Genomic DNA, 20152 nt, shown 5'->3' on the forward strand with positions numbered 1-20152 from the left:
TCCTCCATATTAAGCTAGACATACTAAATATCGAATACCAAAATCATTGTTGTTCATAAGGTCTAAACTCTGCTGCGGTTGCCACCACTGAACCGAACGCACATCCGTGCGCCCACACACTTGACACTTTCGCATATTGATGAATCCATGGTTCTCTCTATTTACCAATGCAGTCTCCACTACGAAGTGTTGGGTGAACCTATAAAACTAGATGTTTTTGTTTTAGGTCGTTAACTTTAGTTTTTATGAATGACTTCTCAAGAAATGTCTATAGAAATCTCTGTGTGCTTTTGGAGAACTGAATAACTTCCCATTGTTATAGTAATTTTGTTTGTGCGCTTTTGGAAAACATGTATATACATATAATGAGGCTAGAAAATACATATACAAGTTCATTTCCATATCATGGGAATCCTCTTTTTTTCATGAATTAAGGCTTTGTAATGCTTTGATAAATATTATGCGCATTTCTAATGTTTGTGTAATATGCTTGCTTGATTTTCACATTTATAAACGACAAAAATCTCTTAAAAAAATGCGGCTATCTCCCTTAATTTACTTATTTTTCCTTTAGAACAATTTTTTTGACAAAATATTTTACTGAACCCCATGCTTTAGACCATGCATCACAAATATTTGGATTATGCGACCTTCGTTGAAGCTGGAAGACAATATGATATAAATCAGGTAATAGGGTTTTCATTGGTATACGTTAAAGCTTTGGTAATAGGGTTTTCATTGGTTTATAGATAGATATCAATTATTAATAGAAAAGTGTTTCTACTGCTGACTAAATATGTTTTCATATGTTTTCGTGACCAAGCCATTTTGGATATTTCATTTTGTAACCCGTAATGCCTGAATACTCTAAATATTGTATTATGGTTTATAATTATCTATCATTTCGCGATTTATCCTTCCGATATAATATTTTGTCAAAAAAGTAGCTGAACCCCGTGCGAAGCACGGGTTTGTAACTAGTTTAAACCAAGAAAATATAAAACATATCTTGCATTATGTTGTTTTGGTTCCTTTTATACTTACAAGCAAGCGTGCTTAAGAGTAATGGAAGTTTCATCTACTAAACTAGGTAGGAAAATGAATGTCCGTACGTTTTACAATTTTACCCTTGGAGGGGTATTTTAGTAAATTGGTAATTGGAGAGTGTAGTTATATATACAAAAAATATTTCCCTTCTCTCTCTAAACTTCAGAATTTTTTTCCCCTTCTCTTTCTAAAAACCCATCGTCCCCCTCCCCCCTCTCACTATTCACCATCTTCTCCAAATCTTTCTCCCTTTTCACTCAAAATTACCAACATGCAAGGCTACAGTCATGACTTAATTGCTATCTCATACCTCCAGCAAGCTCCATTTTCCTCATTTCTTCCCTCTAGGGCGCAGCTTTTCTCTATTCTGCTCTTGGGGATTATTTCAGAAATTGGATCTAGAATCTCATGCATGTTGGTTTCTGGTGTTGATTTTGGTTCAATATGGTAATGAGGAACAAGGGTGGTAATGAGGAACAAGGGTTAAGAGCTGTTTGCAATCTAAAGTCATGCTTTTCAGGTTAGTTTTTTTTTATTGAATTTATGTTCTTGATGTTGAATTATTTTCTGGGTTATTATCAAAATTCGAACTTGCATGTGATTTATGTTTGGGGTTGAAATTTTGATTCTGATAGATTGTGTTCATCACAACAAATATTAGGTTTAACATATGTTATTGTTAATCAAATTGTTAATTATGTTGTTAATGTTGTTGTTGATATAATTGATCAATTGAATTGTTAATTTTTTGATTTAATTTTGTGATTTTGATTGTGTAGGTATGAAGAGGGCTAGAGATGATATTCATTAGTGTAAGTGTAATCATGGGATCTTAATACGCAAGAGAAGATTGATGCAGATGGAAAGAAGAAGGAAGAAAGGAATGCATTGTTCAAAGCTGGTAATTATTCTGTTCTCAATCATGTGATTTTATTTAAACAAATTATTTATTTCAGATTTTTATAAGTTATCAGTTATGAATTTTGTTTGATGTAAAAAATGAATTGATGTAAAAAATAAATGGGTTGGGAGTGGCGCTCACCAAGTGTTTGAGGTAATGTCTCAGTATGTGAAATAAAATTTCTCAATTTGTATTAAGTAGAATTCTTCTTGCTTCAATTGTATTCATATTTATTCTTTTGATAAATTGCCTAATCAGTTGGGAATAAGTTTTAGAGTCAAGGGGATGAGGAGGACACTCATAAGATTTTTATTGCATTTGGTGCAACAAAGGGATTATCTTAAAAAGGTTCGCTTGCTTAAAGAGATCACAGACAGGTTAGATAAGTCTTTAATAATGTTGTTGATTTCCTATTCATTTTAGACAACATTTGAAATATTTACCACATCTTTCCTGTGACAGGTTGGTGATGTGAAGCAGCAAGCTAATTTTATCCACAAGGCACCTAAGAAGGTATGAATCCTAAATTCCTAATGCATTATACAAGTAGTTCCTTATTAATATTAGATATTAGATTGTGCAAACCTGCCAAATACATTTCATATGACTTGCATAGTGCTTATGTTGTGTCCCATTACGATATATATCATATTGAGCACTTTTTGTCATCCATTACTTTCTTTTCCTACTGCATTTTGTAAACAGATGACATAAAATTGTATCCTTGTTGTAATTCTGATAGAATAATTCTATTATGGGTGGAAAATTTACTAAATAATGGTTTGTTAAGTAGAGTTCTCCATTACAAATTGGATTAGCAATGTTTTTCAGTCTTTCTAGCGTTTTGTATTTATTGTTGTTGCAACTTGGAGTAAAGTTTCATAATCTCTGTTGGTCCGAAGGAGTGGTTAGAAGTGATAGAATTAAATGCTTTTGGTATAACTGTATTAGATGAATTCCCTGATGCAAATTGTTGTTTGAATATTATGGGAGGATGGAACTAACATGCCTTACTACTTTCTTATCTCTGCATATATTTGAGATATTGCTTAGCTTTCAAAGGTGGATGTTAAGGGATCCAAAACCAACCAATCATACTGTGGCAAATTCATGAATGTGTCAAAACTGAATTTACAATCATTTTGGTTTCCTTCACCTGTTGTTAGGTTTGCTTGTGCACAAATCCTTTTTTTGTAGTGAAGACAAGGTTGCAGCTTCAAACACTCTTCATCATGCACGACCATACTCTAGGCTATATGGTCTGATCTCCATCTTACATTGGCTATATATTTTGAACTGAAGAAAATGGTTGTGTATTAACCTGCTGGCAGGACAGGTCTTTGTTTTACAAGGTTTACAAACCACCTTATCAGTCAAGGCTTGCTGCATTTAGAGGTATCAAGGCTTTTTCCTTTTGTGTTCTTTTTTGGATTTGGCTTCTTAGCGGTGCTATTGATTGTGCTAGAATAAACATGGGTTATGACTTATGCAGGTTATGTAGTAGAAGGTTTATTGCTTACAACATTAAGCAATATGATAAGGGGGTTGTAGCGTTGATTTTTCATTATGCATTGTTTGGGTTTATGTTCCCAGTTTTTTGCTTCAAGAAAATGCGGTTGTAGTTTGATTTGAAGGTCAAAGTAAAATGCATTCTTCAAATGAATTTTCTGCATATATGTTGAACTTTATGTGGGACTTTATAAAGTAAACTGTTTGACCATGTTACCTGTAACATTTCAGCTTCTGTCAATGAAGTCACTATTCCTGGTGCACTTGCTCTGGATCTGATTGAGCAGGTACTAGAGACCTTCTGAAGTTTAAAAGTTTGGGCTCTGTAACTTATGCTAGCATATTATTTTGTTCTTTTTATGAAGGCTGAAGTGGAAGTTGAGAGACTTGACCAACTTAAAGCAAGCAGGATGAAGGAAATTGCTTTCAAGAAGCAAGCAGAACTTGAAGAGATATTTGCTAATGCTCATATAGAAATAGATTCGGATGCTGCAAGAGAGAAGATCATGGCATTGATTGATTCTAGAGACATTGAACCAACTGAATTACTGGCTGACAATCAAATAGCAAAAGCCAAAGAAGAAGCTTTAGGCCAAAAAGATATATTGGACAAGTTTGAGAAATGGATGTCAGCATGTGAAGAAGAGAGCTGGCTTGAGGACTATAATCGGGTAATTATAATCTCCCTTGTGCATTTTTTCTTTGTGTCCAGTTTTGGTGAGAGAGGTGAGTCAAGACATTTACTATCATGTTAGCAAAACTTGTAATAAATAAAATAAAAGAGTTAATCAGTATGAGTGATTTGCTTTTTGATAGTGCCTTACCATATTTCCGGAATTACCAAGTTTAGCTTTACTGCAATTTGATCATTGCATTAAATGGTTGCATAAGTTTGTCCAATATATCATTTTTGATTTAATAATTTTGTTATACACAACAATGCAAAACAAGATGACAACATGTATAATGCAAGCATAGGTGCATACTTAAACCTCAAACGACCAGAGAATTCCCGGTATTTATGGAATGAAATCACAACCACCATCAGATACTGTTATATTAATTATATTTGCTGTTGATATCAGGTAAAACAAAAAGATGCTACATTATTGGAAGAATTAACATTGTTTCTTTTGGTGTAAATGCAGCTTTGGTTGATACATTGGTTGCCAAAACACATGCATGGGAAGAGACTCATGATACGTCATTCACATATGATGGTATTCCTATTCTTGCCATGTTAGATGAATATGACATGCTTAGGCATGAACGGGAAGAAGAAAAACGAAGAAAGAGCGTAAGGAGCCCTAAATTTTTTGTAGCTTCTGTGAAATCTTTTCAAGGTTATGAGTCCTAATTATTCTTTTTAAATATTCAGCCCAGTTTCGATTTATGCATTTTTCTCAATTATTAGTCCTAATTTTAGTTTTTTCACGATTTGCACTGATTCGACAGTCATCAATGAATTTAAGAAAACGTGAGATGCGGAGGAGGCTACTTTCCGCAAAAATGCAAATGTGAGTTTCCTCATTGTTTTATGTCAATTTGGATCATTGTTTTATTATCTTAAGTAAATTCATTATTAATATAAATGCCTCTGGATCTTATTAAAAGGAAAATGCTTCTTTGAGTGCCTTAATGGACAAGGGAAAACAACCCTTAGTAACAGGATCTGCTAATGTTTTTTCAGAGGTAACAATTCCAATGTTGTGATGTTTTTTAAAAAAAATTTAACTGTAGTTTGTTAATAGGTTTTTAACAGATTTTCTTAAATATGGTGTATCTGATTGTCTTGAATATCATTATTCAGGATGTTATCTGCTTATCAGAACCTGTTGATAAGGCAAAAGGCTTAACTGTTGCAGAGAGTTTTGGGATTTCACAGGTTAGTAATTAGCCTAAATGTTACTTTATTGTGTCTTATTGTTGCTCAAGTCCATTAAATTGACTCCAAGTGTTTTCATTGTTTTGAAATAGGATTTGATGTCTAGATTTGATACTGCTGCTGCACAGACTACTGAGTCTGTGTCTGATCATGGTAATACAAAGAAGACTGGTGCTGCTTATGATCAGGCTAATCAAACAAAGAAGGAAAAGAAGCTGTGAGGGAACACCAACCACTGGTATGACTCTGTTCTTCACCAAGTGTCACATCTTGATGAACAATAGAGTTGTCATGGGATCACAATTGTACTTGTGTTATCATCATGATGTCAACCACTTTATTGAGTAGGGTCTTGATAAGTTGAATGATATTATATCATTGTTGCTCAGTAAGGGGTATATTGCTCAGGTTTTTAACTTTGCAATCAGATTCAGACACGTTGTAGACTCTAAAGAGTGGTCTCTTACCCATATTTCCGACTTCATACCGTATCGATTTTGGCGTCTTATGCTAGAAATTATAATTAAATGTCATATTCCCAAAATATGATAGATATGTTTTCTCTACTGTTTAAGCAGATGGAGATGGGAAAACTCATACACAAGGTAGTCAAGTTTCCAAAGAAATTGCAGTTTCTGATAAGATGATGGCAGTTGCCCCTGCTGGTGTCGCAGGTCAATTAGTTGGACCTGCAGTTTCTTCAGCGATGACCACCGCGCTGGAGCTGAGAAATTCTTCCAGTGTTCATACTAAAACAAATCCCACAAGTGCCCTCAACCTTCTGCTGTATTGCCTCTAGAAGCTTGGCTACAGGTACGGTAACATATAATTCATCATAACAGTTTAAATACTCTATAGTACATTTGATGTTTTATATGGTATAGTTAAATTCATTGGCTAATTAATCTTTTGTAGTTTAAATTTTTGCCTATATTATCTTTAACACGAGTTGGGACTGGTTGGGATTGGTTCAGAATGAGTTGTATTATCTTAGCGTGTGGCTTTTTTACCATCATGTTTCTTTCCCTGAAACTACTTCTGAAATTACTACTTCTGAAATTTACAATGTCATGATTTCTTATGGCTTTGAGACTTACTTACAAGGTTTAAGGAATGGTTTTTTATTCACAAAGAGTAAGATGGGAATGAATTCAAGGTCTTACATTAAGATGGTAGTAGCTTTTTAAATTACAAAAAGAAACTTATAGTAATTACACTTACCTTTTTCTTGGCAGGTGCTTGATGAAATCGGTGTGGATGTTGCCTCACAGGTAGGAATAAGCTTTTACTAATCTCTTCACTTATATCATCTGACAGTGCTTTCGGTCAAGCTAATTTGTATTTTATTTGTACTCTTTTGGCAGTTATCAGCAGCTCCCAAAGGGAGAATCGCATCAAAGAATACTGAAAATGTCGGCAGGTATCTTCCGTGTAACTCTTTCCCTATTCTCTAAAAAACAAAAAGAAAGTTAAGAGAAAGGAATATATAAACTTCTGTGTAGCTTGTAATTCACGAAGAATTTATCGAATATGCATTTTCATAAACAAGTTAAAATTTCTTAAGCGGTTAGCATTCTTTGCAAGTTTTAATGACCTTAGAATTTTGATGTTATTACAGCTCGGGCGTTGATGACCTTGAGAAGCGTTTGGCGGCTCTAAGAAACCCATAAATTTTGGCTGTAGTTATATGGTTCACGTTCTCAAAGGTTTCAAGTAAAATTCTTTTCTGCACTGTCTAGAGATCTGATTTCATAAATACAGTGTGTATATACATCCTTGAAATAATGATGATATATAATATATTAAATTTATGAGGTGGACAATGATTGTAAAAGTTGTAGTTGAGCCATAGTTGTGGAATATATATGTAGTTTGATGCTATTTGTAAATGAGTGCCAAGTTCATTTCTGCTCTTACCTATTGATGTTTGGTAGGAGTGAAATTAGGCAAGAGGAGAACGATAGTGAGGTCATTTGATACATAGAATAGTCTTGCTCTCGTATTTGAAGTTTCAAAAAATCATGACACAGAAAAATCTTGCAATGATTCAGAAAATATGTTTGCTCTCTCTTATTTGGTGGTGAAGGCATTCTCAAAAGATTCTATTAGATTAATGTATCATAAAATTATGTATCAATGGATTGTTAAAGAATTTGCTTTTTTCAATTAAGTATTAATGGACTGTTAAAGAATTTGTTTTTTTAGAGAAAAGTTAAGTATTTATCAATTATACGTTGTTAAAAAAAGGAATTATGTCCTTAGATGAATGATTTTACCTTACTCCCTGGTCTCATCATTTTTCTTGTGGATTGATATGTGTTTTGATAATATGCTAATCTACTCATACGACAGTATGCCAATCGTTCACAACATTCATTTCATGTCACAAAAATCCTTTTCAACTGTGTTTTAGATGTGTTTTAGATGTTCATTTCTCTCATAAGATTTTTACTCTTGCTTTTGTATATGTTGTCAAAGTCCCTTGAATCTTTTCTTAAATATGTTAAATGTACTTATCTTGCTTTCTGCTTGCATTTCGTTATCCTTATAATCAACTAACTACATCTAATATTGCACTCTTTAGATATTAATCTAAGACTATTGAAGTTTTAAAAATGCAAAGTACACAATTTGGACTGTTATTTAAGGTAAACAAAAAATGATGTTGGCTGCAGGGACCATATAGAAAAACCTTGGTCATCATACATCTTTGTTGTGATTTGTGATTATGTATAAATTACTACAAATGAGGTTTTTTATTTGTATTTGGTTTCTCTTACCACTTAGAGTAAACCATTTAGTTTTTTTTTTTTTTTTGAGGGAATTCAATTGTTTCAGGGTCATTTATGAAAAATAATTTAGTATTCATTATATATAGATTAACTAAATGGTTTACTCTAATAGAATCTATGTTGTATAACATCTGTTTTGGAATCTTTTATGGTAGACCTATCTAAGATTTGGTATGTTATGGATCATGGCTTTTTATATTTATAAGCATGTAATATCTATGTTCATAATCAGTTCACTTTTAAGCGTTAACAAATGCGATTGCCAACAAATTTATCTGAAAAAAAGCAATCCACCCCGTGCGAAGCACGGGTTGACAACTAGTTGCTTTTTAAAAAGTGGTGCTTAATAGCTACTACCATTGAAGAGGACGTGAAAAGAATTCTTTATAGGAGAAAGAAGACCTACACGAGCAATCTTCTTCTGATGTGTGAATCTCACGATTGACTTTTCTTAGAAAAATATAGATAATAGTGTTATAGTTAGAGTCTCTATAACTAATATAAAAAGACATGTCCCTTGAAATTACCATTTTGCCCCTAGAAGGGGCATTTTGGTAATTCAATTATTGGAGGTTTTTTTAAAGGTTGGTGTATGAAATTCCGTTTTTGCCCCTAACCAATTTTTTTTAATTATTTTCTAATTTTTATATTTTTAATAACTTTTAATTATTTTTCAATTTTTTCTCCCAAATTCAGTTGCTTCTACATTGCCGTTGTGGGAGATTAAGGTATCGTTTGACCCAACTTTTTTCAAACTTCTCTACATTTTTAAGGAGAAGTTAGGGCTATGAATTTCCATTTTTACCTCTAACCAATTTTTTTTAATTATTTTCTAATTTTTATATTTTTAATAACTTTTAATTATTTTCCAATTTTTATATTTTTAACTATTTTTCAATTTTTTCTCCCAAATTCAGTTGCTTCTACATTGCCGTTGTGGGAGATTAAGGTATCGTTTGACCCGACTTTTTTCAAACTTCTTTACATTTTTAAGGAGAGTAAACAACTACATTTAAAAAGTTGGTAGTAAGAAACATATATGTGACTTTATGTTCTCTTTGTCAAATACTGACTTCTTATTGACTTTTAAAGTAACAAATAATTATATTCAACGGATGAATATAACTATTAATTTTAAGGGTTAATATGTGTTTACCCCCCTGTAATATAGGTCATTTCCGGTTTTACCCCCTGTAAAATATTTTTTTTGGATTTCGTCCTCGTAATTTGAAGATTTTTCGTTTTGGACCTTCATGAGTTTTGACAGTACAAAATCAAAGATATGGCAGGGGGTAAACCGAAATTTGCTCAAATGAACAGGGGGGTAAACCAAATTATTTTCAAATTACAAGAGGGGTAAACCTAAATTTGCTCAAATTACAGAGGGTGAAATATTCAATGAAGGTCTAAAACTAAAATATTTTCAAATTTCAAGGATGAAATTCAAAAAAAATATTTTCCAGGGGGGAAAACCGGAAATGACCTATATTACAGGGGGGTAAACACATATTAACCCTAATTTTAAAGTATATATGTGACTTTATGTCTCTTTGTCAAATACTGACTTGAAACCTTATGATAAAAGATTTTATTTTGCTCAATTTACATTGTTATAAGAATACCATATATGTGCCAAACAAAATCATGGTATCTACTTTTAGCTATACTCCTGTGGAGTTTGAACAAACAAGTTAATCTTATAACTCCAAGCATCAAACATTTGCAATTCGACCGATTTGCCAAAAATGGTAAAGGTTTGTTATGCTTATATATACGAAATGGATGTCATTAATTTCTTACCAGAGATATACTTCCTGGGGATATTATAGAAACAAATTGTTACACCATTACATGTTTTTTAGATTTTAATTAAGAACCAAGGTCGTTTGAATCAAGTGACAATCTCAACTCCTTGAATAATATATTGAGTTTAAAGCTCAAGTGGCAATATTTTTTATTCAATATACAATCTCATTCTTTCTCTACTTTTTATTTTTAAAAACCTCTCATTTAACTTTTAAAGTCTATTAGATTTATTTATAATTTCTTAAATCTCTAGATTCTAAACAGGTCATTTTAATTTTGAAAGTTCGAATAATTTGTGGATATAACACAGCTTAAAATTTGGATTGAATCTTATTTCTACAAAATTTGCATGTAAGGCGATGATTAACCACTACGTATAAACACATCTCATTCAATGAGGTACTTTCAATAGAAATTATAAGCATGTCTGTATAATTTTAAGAATCTTTTAATGTTGCTTATACTTATATTCCTTCTTAGGCTCCCTTTTTTCTTTTACTCATTCTAAGGCTCACTTGAAAATATAAAATATTACTCTTCTATATAACTATATGAACCCTTTTTTGAAGTATATGAACTGAAAATTAATTTCAGTAGTATTATGTAATTTAGTAATAAAATGTTGCAAATGAAGTTTTGTATTTGTATTTTGGTTTTTCTACCATAAAGTTTAAATAATTTTATTCCATGTGGACTTTCACTTATCACTTGATCATATGAATTGACATATACTAGCATCACACACAAACTAGGAGGAATAATGAAGGGATTATTGGAAAGATCATGAAGGTTGAGTGGCTCAAAATATGAAAGTGAACCATGAATAGAAGAATTCAGCTTTCTCCCTTGAAACATGAGCAAATTAGGCTCTCTGATGTTACCAAATTCTGAAGGGATTGAACCTTACAAAAAGTTTTGTCCTAAAACTTTCATCCTTTAACAGAAAAGTTTAGATAAGTTTCTCGAATTTCAACTAAAAATTAATTTTTTAGTTTTCCGTAATTTGCACATTTCTCATGAACAAAATATATGCTCTTTTCATAAATTAAGGCTTTGTAATGCTTTGATAAATATTTTAGAAAGATGCGCATTTCTAATGTTTGTGCAATATGCTTGCTTCATTTTCACATTTATAAAGGACAAAAATCTCTTAAAAAAATGCGGCTATCTCCCTTAATTTACTCATTTTTCCTTTAGAACAATTTTTTTACAAAATACGTTACTGAACCCCATGGCTTAGACCATGCATCACAAATATTTGGATTATGCGACCTTCATTCTCAAATTTACGAAGAATGGTAATATTCCGTAATTTGAACATCTCTCCTTTAAAACAAGTTTTTTAAAAGTACGTATAATTCACATGAAAGGACTCGATACTAAATTGCAGTTAATATCTGCCTTTGCTATGGGTGGCAAAAATACCCATGTCCACGGGTACCCGTGGGTAAAATCCGTCACGGGCATGGAGCGGGTAACTAAACGGGTATCCACGTGTATAATAAACGGGTATTTGACTACCCATTATTATATGGACACAAACACGGATTGGATTGTATCCATACCCACGGGTACCCATACCCGATAATAAATTAAGTAAATTACTAATATATCTTTATATATCATATCTTATGATGTGAATGAAGTGGAAACGGTGAACTTAATAAGATGAATTAAAAAATTTAAAATAAAAATAGGTTATTATTGAGGATTTTTAGGTGGGTGGTAAAATTTTCTTCAATAAGGTACCAACTTTATAAAACATATAGATTATATAAGAATCATGAATTTTCTATGAATTATGTATGATTTATGAAATTTTGAGTGAATTATGTATGGATGTTTAAAAGTTGAAGTTTTTTGGTAATTAAAAAAAGTTATTATTTGTACCAAAAAATAAATAAATTCAAAACTCCATGGGTACCCATGGATACCTAAATACCCACGGGTACCCGTATAGTGGGTACCCACGAGGATACAGGGCGGGCACGGGTATCATATTTATCCAACGGGGCGGGGACGGGTATCATATTCATAGTACTCTAAATATTGTATTATGGTTTATAATTATCTGTCATTTCGCAATCTATCCTTTCAATGTAATATTTTGTCAAATACGTTACTGAACCCCGTGCGAAGCACGGGTTTGTAACTAGTTGATAGTAGAAAATATATAAATTATTGTTGAAATGTAATGATATATATAGATGTTAGTGAAATCTATTTAATAACTCTTGTAAAGTTATGCATTGGAAGGCTTGAATGTTTAGTAGCTATTAAAATTAAAAAATTATAAACAAGTAATGTGCATTAGTTTTTCAAAAATTATTTTAAGAATCCTTCATGGATGCTTGTTTGAAAGGATGGCGAATAGGGGGCCATATATGTAAATTGTGCTCTTTTTCTACACTTTTTAGATTGTTGTTAGTAACACACTTACTTTTGTCAAAAAAAAAAAAAAAACACACTTACTAACATACTACTTGTAATACTACCAATAAAAAAAAAACATACTACTTCTAATACACTTTTCATTTGAGTCTCAAATTACATAAATCGTATATAGTTTAATAAAACTCACATGAATTTTAACCAACAAAAAAGAATATATGTGTTAAAAAATGCGTCAATAACCCTCTTCCTTTTGATAATAAATGGTCCATGATGCTTTGGTTCATTTATCAATTAAACACCACTGGATTATGAGTAATGATATTTTGACATCCATTTGATGACAATTTTGTTGACAACCTTGTTTTTCTCACTTCTTATTGGTCAAAAACAATGGAGAGAGAAAAAAGAAGAGAGAGGATAACAACATCATGTGAGTATGAGAGAGAAAGTTGTCCAAAAGTTGTCAAAAAGTGGTTGTCAAAATATCATTTCTCTTGGATTATTTATCCTTACATTTCCTTATACATAAACCACCTTATGTGACATACATCCTTTGACACCCACACACAATTGTGACATGTGACAAAATCATTGAAAGAAGAGATGGGAGGCAGTAATGATGTGATGCGAAATTACTAAAATACCCATGTCACATAGGGTGTACATGATAGGTGTATAAAATAGAGTGTCTATCTATCTTTTTCCTTTTTTATACCGGTCGGTTAGTTTATGTTCCGGTTAACTGCAATTTCAAATATAAACCATCTTAGCTGTAAGGACGAAGAGGATATTGGTTTAATTTCTACTTCTAAAAAATGTCATTAATCATTATTAAATTAGTTTCAAGTATACTATTTTTTTTGTCAAGTATACTATTTATTAATCTCATGAAGATTAATAAACCTGATATGTATGCCATCCCCTTTCAAGATTTTTTTCATTTTTATTTTTTGACAAAATCCTTTCATGAAAGAAAGAATTGTTACACATGCCACTTACGATAGAAGCACAAATTGCAATTTCCCAAAGACAATATCTTAACTCAGTCCACCATGTGTGTTACAACGGCCATCAATTCAATCTGTAGAAAAATAAAATAAAAAATTGTGCACCAATTAAACCCTAACAAGAAGCTTTGTGTTGTAAACAGGAACAATTGAATTTCAAAAATGGAAAAATCAAAGACGTTGAGAAATAGAGAATGCAAATAGAATAGAAGAATTGGAAATACATGTTTAGAGATGAAAGAACCTCCACCATAACAATTATTACAATTAATCATAACCATTAATTATAATTATAATGAAGGGTCATGATTTGGAGTAAGTCTAAAGACTTACTCTTGGAGTCAATGAATCCATTCTCTTTGTAAAGATATCAATTATATATATATATATATATATATATATATATATATATGGAGTGATTTTTTTTCTTCAAAATATTATAGAGTGATTTTTTTAATGTATATGTAAAAAAAATTAGTGTCTAAAAAACAAAATTACAATACAATACAATGTATTTTTGTTTTCCAGAAATAAATATATCTTTGTTTTTTGAAGGAAGAAATAAATATATCTTTGTTATTGGCCTAGAATAATGAATATGACGTTTTTGATAGATGATGATTATAGATGAAAGTGAAAGAAAATGTATGATTATAGTATACAAGTGACCTAATCGATGGAAAAGATAGATGGTGGGCACTCCCTCATCCATTTCTGTCGTCCACTAAGAGTGTAGTTCATTGTCTAAATTGGTTCAATGTTTTCTTTCATGGTTCATATCATATATTACATATTACGTACGTGCTCCATGCTAAACTAAACTCATTAAAGAACGACCATAGACTCCAAAAAAAAAAAGACAACCACATACATTTTTTTTTTTTTTGTTATAGAAAATTTAGGTTGAAGTAATGACGTTGTAATTTAAAGTGCAGAAAATCTCTGGATCAATAAAGCATTTACAAAGAGAATTGTAGTATTTAACTTATCTAAGAAGGATAGTGAGTCTCACAATATATTTACAATCTTTTAATCTTTTAAAAGAAATGATTATGCTGCTACAGTTATAAATTAACAAATTCAATCTGTCGTGATACACTTGAGAAACAATTTCCCGCGAGAAGCATTAGCCAATTTTAAAAATTAAATTCTGTAAAAGAATTCAAAATTAAATTTGAATTTAACGAACAAAATAATTTTTTTTAATTAAAAATCTTTAAATAGTGTCTTAGAACACTCGTTTGGAAGACTAATTTTCAGCCCTTCCTAATTATCATACTCCAGTATTAATTCGTTAAAGTCACAACCGTGGACTGCTCTACTATGTCTTAACAGTGCAAACAATGTATATACTGTAAGGTAGACCTATATAATTCAAATGCATATAAAACGTGTAAACGTTAAGTTACTGCTTTGAGTGTGCCTTGACATAATTAATTGAAGCCAACTTGCTAAGAGCATTTCTGGTGGTTTGTATTTGGAGTTCTGAAATTTGCATGGATTGCATTGGGTGCTCGTGCAAATTTAAAGATGAGACAAGTTCGGTTCTCCTAATAAATCAATTAGCCCAGTCATTGGTGTTATGATGTTACAATTAACATAATACAGACCATATTATTAATCCAGTAGTCTAATACATAGAGTAAGATGTGCCACAATTTTACCAAAGGCAGCAGTGAGTCTAATCTAAACCCATTTTAAATATGAGTGAGTGATAAGTGAAACCAAAGATTTCTTCAAAAAAAAAAAGTGAAACCAAAGATTGAAATAACAACAGTAAAATGTTTGACTTGTTGTCCTAAGATAAAGGACAAACAGAAGACCCATGGAAAGACAACCAATGAATGTGTACAAGTGTGCCTTTCAACATGGTATAAAAAAACAGGTCATTGTCTACCTCAACTTTCTTCACCTCACAATTCACAAATCACAATGCCTAAGTAAAATTTTGCCCCATAAAATGGATTTTCCTGATAAAAATTTGGTCACGATGTTGATGTTTATTAAAAATTGGGTGGTAGTGGGATCTGACAAGTTAATTAGACTTTAGAATATATTTTGGGTAGAGAAAATAACACCTCATTAGGGGATGATTATTTTAGTGCTCTAGTGCGTAAGAAGATTCATAATCTGCTTTATGATGCTTGTTACTGTTGATAAGTCAGTTACATGGGAGTGTAATACGAGCACTTCCATTTCATAGCCAAAGTTGCTAACTTGTTAATCATAATGGAAGATTGGAAAATTTGCTTATTTGAAGTCTTGTTTACTAAACTTTTATTTGGTATACATAGGTGTCCTTAAGGTGAGATAATTTTATTCTAAGATAATGTTAGGTACTAAATGTGATCCTTAGTTCACCACGTTGTGAGAGACTATCATCTTCCGTTACATCCCAACTCTTGTCGGTTCTTATTAAAACATCAAACTTGGTTCAAAAGATTAAAGTGTTAAGCAGACTTGGATCCCACTCTCAAAGGTTAACTAAAAGGATAAGAATGTCCGAGTGCATATATACATTCAACATTTAGAGAATCATGTCAACGTGGAACTTCAATACAACTTCTATACACACCCTCACGTCTAACGTGGTTCTTGTGTCTAATTACCACACTATCAATTCTTAATTCGATTATGGTATCATGTTAAACAAGCTTGGATTTAACTCTCAAAAGCTAGTTTAAATAATGCGGATGCCAAAACATATAGATATACATCTAACAACTTGGAAACCTTTACTTTAATATAAAGAAACAATAAATGCAAAAGAACGCACAATAATTGGTAACGAAGTTCAACCAATTTTGCCTATGTATGTGACTTAAAGCGACCACAATTCCTTTATATTGTGATTTCAAACTTAAGGTGACATGGTACAACTTGTATATGATACTACAATCAAGTTTACAAGATTACCCAATTCAACTTATTAATAACTATGAGACATACTCAATTGTTCTTGCCGATTAGTTTGATGTTGCTATTGATACATGTTGGAAAGTCCAAAAAGCACCAAGAATGCCAATTAGCTCCCCTTCTCAAACCAAATTAATCACGTCTTTGATATCACTTGTTGCGAAGTCTTGAAAATACTGAAATCATTACAAACAATTAATGATGCGTAAAAAAACTCCGATAACACATCTTCATACAAAATATAATGACATAGATTATATGTGTTTATTTTTCATATATCATTCATTTAGCTCGATCCTTATTACCAATGTAGGACTAATCGGTCACACTTGAATTCCAACACCACCATTCCTCACGTTTGATATTGGCATCATCTTTAAAAAGCAGATGTTGTAAAATGTAATGGCGATAGTCTTTCGCAAAAATTGACTTGGCATCACTTTAATTTTTTTCTTTTCTTTTTGGCCATAGTTATTCCAACAATGTAATCATACTTTTCTCATGACCTTCCATGCATTACACCCCACATAATATGTGATAATGGTAATCTTGCTTTATCACCTAGTTTTTCTCTTATCATTTTCATCTGCACAAAACAAGGATATTGGAGTTTGTTTGATCATGTGTGCGTAACAGTTGTACCCGTTGAAATTAACATGACCTTTTTTTACATTCTAATTTTAACTTTTGCACAAAATGCAATCTGAATTGGACATTGGAGAGTTCCTTTAAAAGAAGTGAATCTAATATGTCCTCTCTAGTAGAAAATCTATCACCAATATAACACAAACAAGATAAAAGGTACGTGCACTTTAAGTTTGGCTAAATTAAGCTGGAATTGGACTTTACTGAGTTGAGCTTATGTGTTTCCCTTCTCTCTGTTACTTTAAAAGGAGTAAAAGTAAACAAGTAGCCAAATCTGATTTGTACAAGTTTTTCCATTACTTTTTTGGATTGGAAAAATGATAAGAGTTAAGAATTAATCATATCTTAAGAAAATGATCATGTCACACTGTAGTACATGTTGCTGATGTATAATGCATATTTGACCTATTATGCTAGTTGTTAACTGCATTGTCTTCTCATAAAACAGTTAGTGGAAGAAAAAAAAACTCTTAGAAGTTTTGTAACCTCAAAATAATGATTTTATATACTTTTTTATTTTTAAATAGTTGTTCCCGGGGGACAGAGTACTTTATCATCAATCTTATATTATTCTATTAAATGGATTTCCTGTTTTATATTATTTTAAAGAAAAACATTCACTACGGGACACAATTTTGTTAGGAAAAATGCTGAATATGGTCATGAAGGATATAAAGTGAAAATTGAATACACAATTTTGTTGAATATGTTGGTATGTCTGGTGTAAGTTAGAAGTTTTATATTATATTGCAAAGTACTGATATATAAGTGAGATGACTGATACTTAATATAAGATGATGCGATGTTGATCCGCCCACTTATATTATAATATAGTAAAGTACATGTGATATATAAGTGAGATGACTCATACCTAATTTAAAATATTGATGTGATGTTGATCAGCCCACTTATATTATATAGTAAAGTACATGTTATATATAAGTGAGATGACTCATACCTAATTTAAGATGATGTGATGTTGATCCGTCCACTTATATGATTGCTCTTAAGTTAACATGATGATCCATCTCACCGATCATAATTATGGGAGCAGCCTTACCACAAGAAATGCAAGTATGCCAACTTGTGTGATTTTACTTGGCTTAAATTTTATTTTCAACTCATCCTATATTCCAATCGTCATATGTTACTATGCATGGTTATGCACTTCACTGACTGATTATTCATGTCTCGTTCTATTCCATGGGAAATGATTTCTCGTCGAATAGCAAACACTTGTCGGTGTTACTAGAGCATCTCATGCAAAGAGACTTATAAGTTATAAGAAAGCTTAAACAATTTTATTTCAGTGTAAGATCTGCATTTTTATGTACAGTTATAAGATTGAACTCGCAATATTAATTTTTTAGCTTATACACATTTTTAATTTTTTATTTCTATTGTAAGGTTCATATTGATCTCTTAATAAAAAAAAATGCATTTGGTCATTTAATTTGATTACATGGAAGCAAGTTAGTCATTTTCATCCATTTTGTTGGTCGAAGTCAAAATTTGTGACACATGTCTTTGATATGAACACTCAATCACCGCGCATGTATCACAAATATCGACTTTGAGCGACAAAATAGATAGAAATGACTAACTTACTACTATTTAATCAAATTAAATGATCAATGTGCATATTTATTTTTGTTAGGAGATCAATAGGAACCTCACAATACAAATAAATGACTAAATATTAATGTGTTTAAGCCAGATTTTTTGATAAAATTTATGGAAAATAATTCATAGACACCCAATATCCAATAGAGAGAGAGAGAGAGAGAGAGAGAGAGAGAGAGAGAGAGAGAGAGAGAGAGAGAGAGAGAGAGAGAGAGAGAGAGAGAGAGAGAGAGAGAGAGAGAGTTTTTTTTTGTTTTTAAAACATAACATTTTTTTGGCTAATAAAATGGCAAAAGTTAAACTTAACATTTTACATTATATAATAAATTCATAAAATATTGAAAAGAATTGCTTTTCCATTTTACATTATATAATAAATTCATAAAATATTTTAAAAAAATGCTTTCTTTATCGTGTATCTTAAGCCTCCACTGTCCCACCCCACGCCCTTTCATGGGGAAGGAAGCTATTTCTGAAGAGACTAGGTTGCATAGACGATCGGAAGAAATACAAGATTGCAATCGATTTTCTTGTTTTGTGGTTTAAATGTTTTTTTATGATATTTGTTTTTTTATATATTTTTTTAATTATATTTATAAGAGAAATTTGAGTCAACAAAAATTGATATATCTAATCCAAATTTTGAACCAAATATATGAACTTTTGTTGATTAAAAAAAAAAGCCTTAAACCAAAAAAAAGTCAGGTTTGTCTACAGATTATAGAAGAACCATGTTTCTGAACAATAATCCCAATTTCTTATTACTCATTGCTATTTCACTCAATTTTTTTACTCATTGTCAACGATTTTATTCGTCCACTCTTAACCTTAATTAACGATTCACTATTCAAAATTTCATCGTGAATTCCTACTCCTATGTTTGCACATGAATTCATCCATATTTAAATATATCTCATAATTTCTTGTATATATTGTGCATGTAAAAAAAATATTTTTCTTTACTAAATTATATACTTTTAAATTTGATCCTCTGAATTTATTTTCTGACTCATCTTCAGTGTCTTGGATTATTTACTAATGTAGATTGCAACATTACTTGCCACGTAATACCAATGATAATGAAATTAAAATACAAACAAAACTATCTTCCGAGGTATTCTTCTATGGTCATCGAGTAAATAATTGTGTTTGAGCGCACACATATAAAGAAATTATTCTCAATATATTCAATCACTTTTTATCAATTTCCTTTTTATCAATAAAAAAATATTTCTTTATATATGTGTGTCCAAATACTATTTATTTAGTCATGTGTCTATAATAGAATTCCTCCTAACTTCCTTCCTAATTATTTACTTCTCGAACTCATTTTTTTGGTAAACATTACCTTTCAAACTCTAGTTGTTTAGGTGGTTGGCTGGAATATATAGTTATTAAAGCATGTAATTATTCTAATAGTAGTTTCATTAAATATATTCTTTCTATATCGAGATATAGTTTTAAGCACCGTTAAATGGTTAACTAATTACGTAATCCACAAGTTGCCTTCAAATTAGATGATCCTATCTTATTTGTATGTCAAACTGGTAAAGAATGTCCCCAACTTTAGGGATAGAGAAATTCAATGAATTGAATTGCAGATGTCCGTTTTCATATGTTTCTATGA

General features: G+C 31.3%; 2 long non-coding RNA genes across 5 annotated transcripts; both read left to right on the forward strand.

The window, feature by feature from the left end:
* Positions 1 to 1204: 1204 nt before the first annotated feature.
* Positions 1205 to 3896, forward strand: LOC146901290 (uncharacterized). 3 transcript variants are annotated; one of them, XR_015023508.1, is made up of 9 exons: positions 1205 to 1567; positions 1827 to 1948; positions 2022 to 2101; positions 2207 to 2325; positions 2411 to 2461; positions 3115 to 3207; positions 3285 to 3343; positions 3689 to 3744; positions 3823 to 3896. It is a non-coding gene; the product is annotated as an uncharacterized LOC146901290 (long non-coding RNA). The 3 variants fall into 3 exon arrangements; XR_015023509.1 differs by lacking the exon at positions 2022 to 2101; XR_015023510.1 differs by lacking the exons at positions 3689 to 3744; positions 3823 to 3896 and adding an exon at positions 3441 to 3578.
* Positions 3897 to 4605: 709 nt separating this feature from the next.
* LOC146901291 (uncharacterized) lies at positions 4606 to 7415 on the forward strand. Of its 2 annotated transcripts, none has more exons than XR_015023507.1 (9): positions 4606 to 4754; positions 4913 to 4974; positions 5072 to 5149; positions 5268 to 5342; positions 5435 to 5580; positions 5921 to 6155; positions 6578 to 6613; positions 6707 to 6762; positions 6961 to 7415. It is a non-coding gene; the product is annotated as an uncharacterized LOC146901291 (long non-coding RNA). The 2 variants fall into 2 exon arrangements; XR_015023506.1 differs by having other exon boundaries at positions 4696 to 4800.
* The last annotated feature ends 12737 nt before the right edge of the window (positions 7416 to 20152 follow it).

The sequence above is a fragment of the Medicago sativa genome, chromosome 8 (assembly GCF_051527215.1).
Source record: "Medicago sativa cultivar Bolivia chromosome 8, Bolivia_mono, whole genome shotgun sequence".
Taxonomy (NCBI): Eukaryota; Viridiplantae; Streptophyta; class Magnoliopsida; order Fabales; family Fabaceae; genus Medicago; species Medicago sativa.